Below are 13,060 nucleotides of genomic sequence, written 5' to 3' on the forward strand. Positions count from 1 at the left end.
ATATTTTACTATTATCATAAAAACACTCAAATATGTATTCATTTTCTGGTTTTAAGACCCCATTGTAAGATTAAATACAGAACAAACAAAATCTGAATTATACAGTTAAAAAGGCTAAATTGTCTTTAACAGGGACAAAGTTAGTGAAAGAAAGAAAAAAATGCTCTTTACATTATTATCACTCGTAGAAGTAGAGCTAGACTAAATAGATGAATAACATATTGAAAGAAATTATAGAATCAACCTTGAGGTGAAGTCAACCTTAATTTACTTGGGGCCTCATATTATTCTCAGCAATCTAAATGGACTAAGTCATGGCTAAATGAGAAAACAAAATAGAAATGTACTCCAAGCTGCACAACTGATAATTTTCAAAAGACACATAATTTGAAAAGTTGGAATTCACTTTTGTTAATTCAAGTAGATCTTCCTTAATTAGAACTCACTTTTCTCCTCTAAACATAGTGTTGACTCTTGCCATATGGATGATTATTTAATAAATGTACAGGCAACTAGCTCTCATGCAATAACTTGGTGTATTTCTGCCTGGAAACATTATTCATATAGAATAAAAATGAGACTACCACAAGCTAATATCCAGTACATAATATACAATCACTGTAATCCTCTATCATATGCCACAATCCATAATGGTGGAAAACTCATATTCAACAGTGATGCATGTGCAAAACCAGATGAAATAGGGTTCCTTGATCTTACTGAGATATTTAATCTACATTTTCCCTTTAATGGCCACCATCCCAGTGGGCTTTACCTTCAAAGGGTTTATAATCTAATTGGCAACAGCATTTTAGAATGATGACTATAAGGCAAGTATAGTTCAATAAGGCAATAAAACCCATTTTATTCTAAAGCCCATATTTAACAGAATAGGCAGATATGATTATGATATTAACATGATTTGGAGGATAAAATGTTTTCTGCTTAAATCTCAAACAGAAATTTAATAATTAATTGATAGTTTAAAGACAGGCAATCTATGATTTCTAGATTTCCTTAGCAAGTTTATTTATTCCGTGTGTATAAACACCTTTCATGCTATTTTTTTTTAATTTTTAAAATGTTTTTGTTTATTTTTTTTTTTAATTTTTTTTTTCAACGTTTATTTATTTTTGGGACAGAGAGAGACAGAGCATGAACGGGGGAGGGGCAGAGAGAGAGGGAGACACAGAATCGGAAACAGGCTCCAGGCTCCGAGCCGTCAGCCCAGAGCCTGACGCGGGGCTCGAACTCCCGGACCGCGAGATCGTGACCTGGCTGAAGTCGGACGCTTAACCGACTGCGCCACCCAGGCGCCCCTGTTTTTGTTTATTTTTGAGAGGCAGAGAGACAGAGCGTGAGCAGGGGAGGGGCAGAGAGAAGGAGACACAGAATCTGAAGCTGGCTCCAGGCTCTGAGTTATCAGCACAGAGCCCAATATGGGGCTTGAACCCATGAACCATAAGACCATGACCCGAGCTTAAGTTGGATGCTTAACTGACTGAGCCACCCAGGTGCCCCCCTTCCATGCTATTTTGAGTATTAACAATCCCAAATCAAACTGACGTTCATTGGGATTTTCTGACACTAAATTTATATTGGCAAATTGCATTGGCTAGACCAAATTCTTCTCTTAGCCTTAGATCTTAAATGGTACCAGTGTGCTAATAAGCACCTTTCCTCAATTTTCAAAATAATTAGTTCCCTAAGTGGTTTATTTCAGATAAAAGAATAATACACTATCCCCACAGAATTTGTTCTGTTTCTAAATGATTTAAAATTCTAAATTTGCCATAGCATTTAAGTTCCAATAGTAAAAGTGCATCAATGATTGCAAAGTTTCTATGGCAACAACCTCATTATACCACCACTCCCGAGATAGTAACCTGGATTATAAGTGTTAGAGAGATGTCAATTATCATGAAGTCTGGTGAGCAAGAGAACTAATGCAGCCTACATTAAAAAAAAAAATGTTGACTTTAATTTCATAAACAATGCAAATGAGTACAATGTTACCCCCAGTGATTAAGACTGAGATTTTCTACATTTGTAGACATTATGTCTCCTTGTAGAGAACACTGTATTTTTTTAGACTAGATTTAAGGACACTTGGTTTTATGTTATCTATATAAAATTGAATCTACCTATGAAAACCTTGAAGGAAGTTTACTGTCTGTTTACATCATCACTTTGCCTTAAGATATCAGGCAACCTAGGCATCTCACTGAAGTGCTTACAGAACACAGATGCTCTGTAAAGTAACCATTACTTCAGCCAAAAATATATTAGCATCAACATTGCTCTATCAACAAACATCATTCCATGGAGAAAGACAACGCCGACATCCAGAGTCCATTTCCAAAGTGAATACTATCTTTTTAGAGACTAACATCTGCTGTGCCCTCATGCTCCAGCTGCTATGGAAAGCAGATTTTCAAAAGTAAATCTGCCCCATTCATTTCGTCCAGGAAGTGGGCATTCAGCAATTGAAATCTATTAATTCTTATTTGTGATTCATTTTAAAGCTATGATTTAGAAAGTTTAATTGACAGAAATAATGAAGAACTACAATACATTTTGGAGACTGCATTACATTTTAAAACAAGTGAAGATAATTGTAAGTGAAAAATGAAAGAAAACTGCATACCTCAGTAAATGAGTCATTAACCCCTCACCTTGTAAACCAGAAAAGAAATCTTGATGGTAATAACCAAGCTTCTTTAATGATTCTGCAACATAATTATAAAATTAAACTGATAGTTTGAGATGGGTTTTGGTCCTTTGTAAGCTATTTCCAATTTAGCCTCCCTCTTATAAGGACTCACTGTCCCACCACCACACATTTCTTCTTTACTTTTGCTTTGAGGACAGTGGGACTCAAGGGTGAAAGGAGAGAGGAAGAGAGGAGGGAAGAGATAGGAAATTACTAATAAGAGTAAATCACAGGATCCTTTTACAGTTCATAAGCGTGAAGATTGGGTGTTCACGCTGTTGTGTGACATGTGCTTCCCTCAAACCTTGTTATGACCTCGGCACATTACCCATCTGATGTGAACTTGGGAAAAAAAAGTAATTTCCATAGGTAAACTTATTTTAAAATTATTCTTACCCTATTTGAACTAAATAGGTTTAAAAAAATTTTTTTTGGGGGGGGGTGTTGGGGAGGGCACCTGGCTTATGAACTTGGGAAGGGAAGTGGGTGAGCTAATGGGCTGCAGGATTTGTATTTAAAGGTATAAAGGGGCAGTGTAGTCTGATTCATTTTCAAACAGTGGTGACTGCTTCGGTGATGTGGACAGCCAGGCTAGATCTCCTCAGAAGTAGGCTGGCAACTGGACCTTCTCAAATGTCACTTCATATTCATTCACTAAGGAACATAAGTCATTCCTTTGGGAGAAGTCTAGGTAACATCTAAGTTACATAGGTTATCTACATGATTTAAATTGAAATTGCCACATTTGTATTTCATAAAACTGGAATACACAACATGTTAGCATGTCTATCTCTGCATATGTTACACACATTTTGATATAAACCATATGTTAGACATAGTCTTATATATACTCAAATATAAAACCTGTTTTAGATATATAATATATGTCAGTATGTGTGTGTGTGTATGTGTGTATATATACTGTGGATAAACCGTGGATGATTCTTCTGGTCCTAAAGAACCCAAATGAAGCTATTCTTTAATGTAGACATAAATAGCAGACTTTCTATTGGTGCTATTAAGAAAACTATTTTTAAATATTTCTCTTAGAGTTACTTTTAGACACAGCCTATCACTTAAAATCTGTTCCAAAATTTAAACATCAAAACCAAAATAACAAGTTTAATCTATCACTTCATTCACAAATCTGACCTCTATAAGTCTTTTGATTATGCCAAAAAAATCAAATTTACACTTTAGAAATCAAGATTTGAAAGCATTGAGTTTAAAAGAAAATGCCATAGGCTTTTAAGGCAATTCCAAAATAAGAATTCCCAAAATGTTTTTAGTGCATAAGCCATTATTAGAAAAAGTTTTTAGCCTCCCATGGGGTTCTAGCTAGTATATATGGAGAAAAACACGTTTCTTTTATTTTTGAGATGTTTGTTAAAAAGCAAAACTCTGATAATGCTCTATTGTTGTAACATTATATTTTATTATATATTAATTTAGTTTCTCTAGAAAGCTACATTGTGATATCATAGTTAAAAAAACAAAGACCTTGGAGATTGAAAGATTTAACATCTAGACTTTGTGGAACTTTGACACTTACTGTTTGTTGGACTTAGTGTGAGTCTAAATTTCCTTCTGTATAAAATGACAGCTGATCTTTTTACATGATTGTTGTTTATAATAATTTAGAGTATGTAAAAAATGTATCTTAAGGCCTACAGCAGTGTCTTAAGACAGTAGCCATGTGCATTCTTTTCAACGTTTATTTATTTTTGGGACAGAGAGAGACAGAGCATGAACGGGGGAGGGGCAGAGAGAGAGGGAGACACAGAATCGGAAACAGGCTCCAGGCTCTGAGCCATCAGCCCAGAGCCTGACGCGGGGCTCGAACTCACGGACCGGACCGCGAGATCGTGACCTGGCTGAAGTCGGATGCTTAACCGACTGCGCCACCCAGGCGCCCCGCCATGTGCATTCTTATAGCCACATGGCATTGTGAACCATTCTGTACCCTGATTATAAATTTCCAACTTCCCCTAATTGTCTAAAAATGGCATCAAAAGGAAAACATGAATAGTACTCCGGGATACTTCATTCTCATTAAACTAGAGTTTACTTCAGACAAATTCACTTAACAAGATCTGGTAGCCATGCCTATAGAGCCAAAAATCAGGACGAGCTTCCTATCACCTTCTTGGTAGGAAGAATGCAACTGGTGTTATAAATATTTTGAAAGCATTCAAAAGTAATCATGTTGATTGCATCACTATAATTACTTAAAGGAAGTGCTGGTTATAAATAAAATTTATGCTGATAATAAAATTCAAAAAGCAAATCTTTTGTAATGAAACTCATGTCACAAAATTGGACCACAAAAGATATAGAAAATAGAGAAAGATATTTTACATAAGTGGAAAAGAGGACTCCCTGAATGTATTTTATGTATTTTTAATTAGGTATAATGGAAAACCTGATAATCATACCCAAATAAGAAAATATTAGCAAACACTGAAATATGCATGTTTTAAAAGTTAAAACTCTTACATTTCAAACTTAGTTAATGTGGAAGTAAAAAATAACTAAGAGTAATTTGGTGGTTAATCAATATTATAATCACTCCTTGAATTTCTGGGCTTATGTCTTTTAGGTGTAAGTATGTACATATTATTTTTTCTTTCTCAATAGTGAGGAAAGGATACATATGATTCTCTGGTATGATGTAGATCTTGGGTTTTGGGGAGCAGAGTTTTCCTCCAAGATCTCACACTTAAAGCTCTGTAGAAAGTCAGGGGTTAATTAACGTATTTGCTATTTTGAATACCATATATTTTAATATTTGAATGATTTGGCTAACAAATTATTCAAGTTATAATTTTTAAGTCTTAATTTTCATGTAGATGAAAATAATTATGTAAATTATGCACATTAATTAAATTATGTAAATTAATTGGGGAAATTATTTCCATAAGATTGTTTTGTTGCTATGTATAGCTTTAGTCCCTGGAAACCCAGAAGATCAAACTGTTAAATTAATGTATACACAAATGTATAAACTCTTCCTTAAATATATGGTACTATTTATCATTTTTCCCTATTATTTATAAACCTAGAATCATTATAGTCATTCTTATAGTGACAGTTTTATTCATAAAGAAACTCAGGTCTGTGTTCTTTGTGTTCTTTATGTTCTTTGAATATATAAAAGAATACGCTTTAGGTTTAATGTGACTATTTGGTTTTGGCAGCCACATAGGAAGCTAACTAAAGTCATTTCCAGTGTAGAAATTTTACAGTTAAAAAATAAAAAAAGGGAAGAAGACTTAGCCAAACAATTAATGAAATTACAAGCACATTTTTCTCTTTCACAAACACTATTTAACATTCTAATCCTGCAAGAGATGGCCCAATGATTTTTATAAATACATATACATTGAATAGCATAATATTTTAAGCTAGAATATGTCACAAACTCTAATGAACACAATATGCCAAATAAATGACATCTCTGACCTCATGCTATTGGCTGATTCTTACCTGCTGTATGTAAGGAAACGCCAAATTAAATATTGTGCCAGTCCAGGATTCATTAGCGGGACCTGTCAGCTGTGTAAAAGCTTCCTCCCAAGTATCTGCTCAGTACTCTGGTGCATACTTGTTGAGCTTCATTTACAAGATTGTCAGAAAACTAAATGTATTTTCACAGCACCTTCCAAATCTTTAATCAAGCAAGATCTAATGAAGCCAAAAGGCTATTTCTCAATTCTTCTCCACTTCCTCTAGCTCCCAGTAGGATATTTACGAAGATAGCAAAGAAGATGACACACACCTTAGTGGTAAGAGGAGGGATATCTATAATCCACATATTACCAAATGAAAAGTTCAAGTGCCATTCTTCACTTCAAGGGGGACTTGAAGAAGGGATTTGTTTTATTACAGGGTCTACTAACGCCAACTCTAAATCCCTATCCTTTCACAGGAGAGTTTATAAAATCCCTCTTCCATTTGTGAAAAGGAAACTCTCACAATACTGATGCACAAAATGACATTTATTGACATTAAAAGCCTCATCAGTTATTTCTCAGCAGTCTTTATTCCTTTTGCAGAGGGGTTTATTGTGCTGTTTGGCATGAAGAAAACTGGCACTCTTTGATTCAGCAAAGTCTGGCCTGAAACCAATACTCCAAAGAGTTTCTTTAAAGTTACACATTTTCCAAACACTGGATTGAGTCCTGTGGGTGTCTATATGGGGCAGAAATGAGTTTTATACAACATAAGGTCATAAAGGTTTTTAAAGATACTCTGTTTCACACTTAAACCATTAGTGCTGCATTTGCACCAGAGCCCATGTCAGGCTGCAATGTATTCAAAATCTGTCTCTTCTCAGGTCACCAGGACTCCTTGGGCCTCATCTCAGGAAACAGTGGCTACAAACTTTATCAATCATTTTCTAAGTCTTACATTCAACCAATCTCTAAAAACGCAAGCAATGAACAATTCATATCTTCATTATTTAAACATCTGAAGAGCTTCATAGAGTTAGTGCCTATACCTATGAGACGCTCTCAAATTGGGCTTTTTCAAGACCAGGTGGGGAAATAGTTTTATTTACATATCTGTTTAAAACTTCCTACCACTTCCAGATGTTACACATGAGTGATAGAAATATAGATGCATTCCCTACCCTCACAGAGCCCACAGTCTAAGAGAAAATATATTAACAGTGAGTAACAGTCATAACAGTTCCTGGCAAGTGTTGTGAGGGAAATATTCAGAGGCTGATTTGCAAAGATAGGAAAGGGCACCAAGCCCAGCTGACTGGAGGTGAGCCCAGAGTAGAGAGCAAACTCCTGGTCATCTCTATCCTTGGTGCCTTGGCAGAAAGGTCACATGTCACCCTACAGGCAAACTGCTATTGTGAAACAAAACAAAACAAAACAAAACAACAACAAAAACCCCACCCATTGAAGAGGTTTAGACAGAAGATCTGTTTGGGTTATTTAAAAGGTCAAATTCAAATTCTAGAGCTTAATAACTACTTGTACTAATGAAGCTCTTGAAAAATCTAGTAGCAATAAAATAGTTTCAAAAGGTAAAAATTACATTGTGTCTAGTAGCAGAATGGTAAATGGATTGAACTTCCCAATAATTTTCAGTGAATTAAATTATAAACTGTAAATTTAAATTGTAAAATGTAAGGAATATCTTCTTCCAGCATTGACAATAATAAAGTTATGTCATTTCTTCTTTGATACATTCCATTAAATAGGGCCAAAATGGATAGGATCATACTTTTATTAGCTTTTATACAGGGCTATGAATTTTACAAAAATGTAGAGTTTTGAGAAAAATCAGTGAAGAATTGAAATATCTATTTTCTGTGGAATGTGCTAAATGTAGTGATTTGGTAGTCACTTAAGCATAAGAGATAAATTTTAAGTTGTTAAACATCTGTTTGAAAGATGATCAACCAAAATGTTATAATTGGTAAGAGCTTACCAATTTCCAGAAATAATTCACTCATACTGAAGACGTGTTTTTTAATAAACAAAAATAACCATTTATATTTCAAAAACTTCTTCAGGGTCTACAGTTGAGATTAAATCTATGGCCTAGCAATGATTCACATTTTATGTTATTTTATGTTTATATTTCAATTATTAATATGACTATTTCTCTTCCTGAAACATAATAGTGTCTTATTTCATGTGTGCCTTGGGGTCATATATTGTTCTGGCAACCAAAGGTTAAATTAGATAAAGTATTATTTAACCTTTTTTCTATGGGAACTTAGATTTACGTGAAAGCTGAACTTGGATGGTATCTCATTTCACTCAACTTAAGGCACGTGTCATCACAAAAAATGAGCTACTTTGTTGCTTGCACACATATTTGCCACCTCTCTGAAATCCTGTTTGCCACTCTGATTGGACACTTTGGCCTGATTTTTTCTTTTTCTTTCTAACACACAAATGATGATTTTTCATTACCATAGCATTCACACTTTTTTCATTAAGTGGAATTTTATTTAGCAAGTCCATAATAAATATTGTTGAAATAGTAAATTATTATTAAGCTGTGTTTTCTTGTCATCCATAGAAGTGAGTTAAAGAAATGGGAAGTAAACAAAGGAAATAAAGATTCCAAAATAAGGAATTTTTAAAAAAAATCACAAAAGTGAACTGACTTTCATTATTACTGTTGTGGAATAATTACATTGTAATTCTCTAAAGTGCTATAGAATTTGTAAAACACTTTCATAGTTTTATTCCGTTTTAAAGCAACTCCATAAAATAAGTTGTCATTAGTTACATTTTACAGATACAAAAATTTAGTTTTGGAGAAAATATGAGACTTGTTCATGGTTACTCTGCTAGGAAGTAGCAGAAGCTAGAGCCTGGACACAAAGCAAATCTTTGACTTCAGGGCTACTCCACTTTTCTTTGTAACTTTTACGCCATTAATACATAAAATGTACCAGACTAATACATTTTATTTTTTGTCACTTGGAATACGCCATCACCCAGTGCAACCAGCCTTTCACCTCTTTGCTTCTCACTCTCAACTTCTGGATCATTTTTCATAGCATGATAAGACAAATTCTAGAGTTTAATAACTACTTGTACTAATGAAGCCCTTGAAAAATCTAGTAGCAATAAAATATTTTCAAAAAGTAAAAATTACATTATTTCTGATATGTATTTACTACTGAGCAGACACTACTGCATTCTTCTTTAAAAATTGATCGCATATATATACTAGCTGTTATTTACCTGCCACAGTGAATTAATGAAACAAATACATGTCAGTATAACAAAGTACATTATAAAGTTAATATAAAACTTTATATTTAAGCTGTTATATATTTTGCCTTAATTAAAATAGAGAGTCCTAAATGTAAATAAATGTCTTGTTCGGAATAAATTCCACATAGTTTATTAATCCTGTGCAAATATGAGCAGGAAAGAAAAAGGGAGAAAGAAACTTTGATATATTTAACAGTATTAACATTTATTTTATAAAATTCTCTGGGCTAAAATATAATAATACCACTCAATCAGATTTGTAAAACAGATGCATAAAAGTCACTAAATACACATTTTAATAAAAACATATTACATTATGTTCATAAATAATTTGCATTATTCCACTATTATAATTTTTAGACAAAAGTATTATACTTAAGAACTTAAGACTACAAATATCTTAATGACTCTAAAGAGTTTTCTAATATATCCCTAATATATTAAAATACAATTATATATTTCTAATATATCATTTCCTTTTTAAAAAATAAGATGTACAAGATGGCTCAAATATAAAAATTAATTTACAGGTAACTCTCTATAATCAAAAATAAAATAGATATGTTCTCTGAAGTGAATATTTCCTATGATTTTAGAACCTCTATCATTATCCAAAATTATTTTTTCTCAAATAAGCTATTATTCATTTTCAATTCCATGTGAAAGAGCAATTGTAGATTGAAAACTAGCTGGAAAAATAAAAAGCAATACACTCAGTCTTCATATTCTCTGTTAGGAGTGTAATTTGCAAGTAATTTATGAATAGATGTTTAATAATTAAAACGAAAAATAAACTCACTAAAGCATGGGTTGCAAATGCCACTGACTACTATGCTCCTCTTTAGAGAAAAAAATCCATCAATGCATGAAAATAGAATTCACAGGGGTGCCTGGGTGGCTCAGTCAGTTGAGCATTGGGCTCTTGATTTTGGCTCAGGTCATGATCTCTCAGTTCCTGAGCTCCAGCCTTGCATCTGGAGCTCAGAGCCTGCTTGGGATTCTCTCTCTCTCTCTCTCTCTCTCTCTCTCTGCTCGGGATTCTCTCTCTCCTTTTCTCTGTCCCTCCTCCACCCCACCCACCCCTCCCCCCACTCCCTCTCTCTTGCTCTCTCAAAATAGACAAACATTAAGAAAACAACAACAACAACAACAACAATAGAACTCACATTGTTGAGTCCTTCCCATTTTAATGATTACTTCATGGCACAATCGTTCTCATTTCCTGTAATTGCTTTCATTTGAAACACAAGCTATATGAGAATCTAAAGGACTAAAGTATTAAAAGTACTAAAATCTTGCAAAGCTGAATGAGGACACTGGGACAGTCAACACTTTTTCATTGACTACCAAGTGTTTGAGGTATTCTTTTTCTTTTTCAAATACCCCTTTCAATTTACTATTAGGGCATTTTTTATATCAGCTTTCAATCACTTATTATTTTAAGTGTGGAGACAGTTAACAGGATGAATTAATTCTTTTTTATTTTTATTTATTTTTTTTTTAATTTTTTTTTCAACGTTTTTTATTTATTTTTGGGACAGAGAGAGACAGAGCATGAACAGGGGAGGGGCAGAGAGAGAGGGAGACACAGAATCGGAAACAGGCTCCAGGCTCTGAGCCATCAGCCCAGAGCCTGACGCGGGGCTCGAACTCACGGACCGCGAGATCATGACCTGGCTGAAGTCGGACGCTTAGCCGACTGCGCCACCCAGGCGCCCCATCTTTTTTAAAGGGACAAAACTCCCTGTGGATGCTACATTACTCCACAGACCTGAGATCTAGTGAGTATATTTTCAGTTACAGATTTTGACTAAAATTGGCTTGCAGAATTTATCTGCCAAGGACACTGAAGTTAGCTCATTAGTATATTTTCCCCAACTGACTCCAGGTGAAAACAACTGAATATGTCAAGTGGTGGGCATCTCATTCATTACCTCAGAACAATTTATCACAGAAACTATGCTTACCCAAGAACTTCCCTAGTGAGTCTCAAACACTGGTTTTCTTTTTGATGGATTTTTGAGACACAAATATCTCAATTTTTATGTGACAGGATTCTTCTGTTACCATAAAACCAGCTTAAAAAAACCTCAAAAAAAAAAAAAAAAAGAACATAACAACCTTATAAGCAGCATGAACCTCAGTGGACTAGGAATGAGTATATTTAGAGTGGACTTTGGGAGGAAACAACCATTTCCCAAAGATTGTTATTGCTTAATGAGATCCGTGACCACACATGCATTATGTGGGATAAACATGGCTCCCTGCTGGCTCCCCAAAGCCTGCTGACAGTTGGTGGTTATGATGTTAACTCGCTTTAACACCCCAGAAATGTTTTAATGTTTTTTTTCTCTTATTTCTATAATATTAGAGCAAGGCTTGGATCTACCATGTAGAAAACATAATAGCAATATTAAAATAGTATAACTTGAACAGTCTCTGTAGCATTTCTGCGTTGCTACTATAAGTAATGCTTATTACAAGAGGGTATCTTCTTACATTTTCAAAAATCAATTTTAATAATATCTATAAACTGACCAGATGTAAAAAAAACTCTTCACCTATTATTTTAACAAATACTATTCCATTAGTAAAGGAAACTCAAGATTAGCATTGTACATATTTTGCCTAGAACTATTTGTTTTCATTGCTTTGCAGGAAAACAAAAGTGTAGTAGTTTTGGTTTTAAAAAAACAAAAATAATTTTAAAAATGTACTTTTAAATTTTCAGTTTAATTTATGGAAAGAGTAGTTCTTCCTACTGAGAAGTAAAACATGCCTGTCAGGCATTCCTTATAGTCCCCCTACCTGAGGAGAAAACAATAGCGTCAGAGAAGTACAGTGTTAACATTCAAAATGATATCTGGTTCAGTTGTTTTCATACACTGTAGAGAATATGTGTAGTATTAAAAGATACAAATCCAAACCTTGGTTTTGTCTTCACTGATTTTCTGACAGAAAATCTTTTGCACACACACTGATAAGAAAGCAAACTACTCTTTATGAAAATTTATCACTTAGAACATTTACTTGGTATTATTCACTCACATCATTCTTCCTGGATAAAAATTAGCATTTTTCAACAAGTACAATAATACTTTTGGAGCATAAAAGAAACAACAGATGTTCCTTCTGCCCCCACCTGTTTATTTTTTAAGGCAATGCAAAAGCCTTATATGGATAAAAATAAATAATAAATACTTGAAGACTTTTGTTTTCAACCCATAAAAGCAAAAAAAAAAAAAAAAAAAAAAAAAAAAACAAAAATGTCATTTTAGTAATGCCACCAGGATCAGAAAAGTATTCTAGATTCCCAATAATTTATTCTCTGCACTTTCAGATACAACATAGTAGTGTATCCCCACAGGACACCCAGCATAAATGCAAACTCATGACTTGAAGCACTATCAATAAGTTAATAAGCAGTGGGAGCAATTCTCTGTTTTTATGTAGTCAAATGTCATTTTAAACTATTTGAAGGGAAAATAAATTATATTTAGAAACTAACCTCAGAAGAGAATATGAAAATCTATATTGAAATTTATTCCTTGACAAGTATGTTTTCTCCTATTATAAAGTAGTTCATTAATTA

The 13,060-nt window shown here is 33.8% G+C and overlaps 1 non-coding gene across 1 annotated transcript; it reads left to right on the plus strand.

The window, feature by feature from the left end:
* The first annotated feature begins 2,947 nt into the window (after positions 1–2,947).
* Positions 2,948–3,051, plus strand: LOC115522671. The gene has a single exon (XR_003971557.1). It is a non-coding gene; the product is annotated as a small nucleolar RNA U13 (small nucleolar RNA).
* Positions 3,052–13,060: the final 10,009 nt, after the last annotated feature.

This window comes from Lynx canadensis, chromosome C1 (genome assembly GCF_007474595.2).
Source record: "Lynx canadensis isolate LIC74 chromosome C1, mLynCan4.pri.v2, whole genome shotgun sequence".
Lineage (NCBI taxonomy): Eukaryota > Metazoa > Chordata > Mammalia > Carnivora > Felidae > Lynx > Lynx canadensis.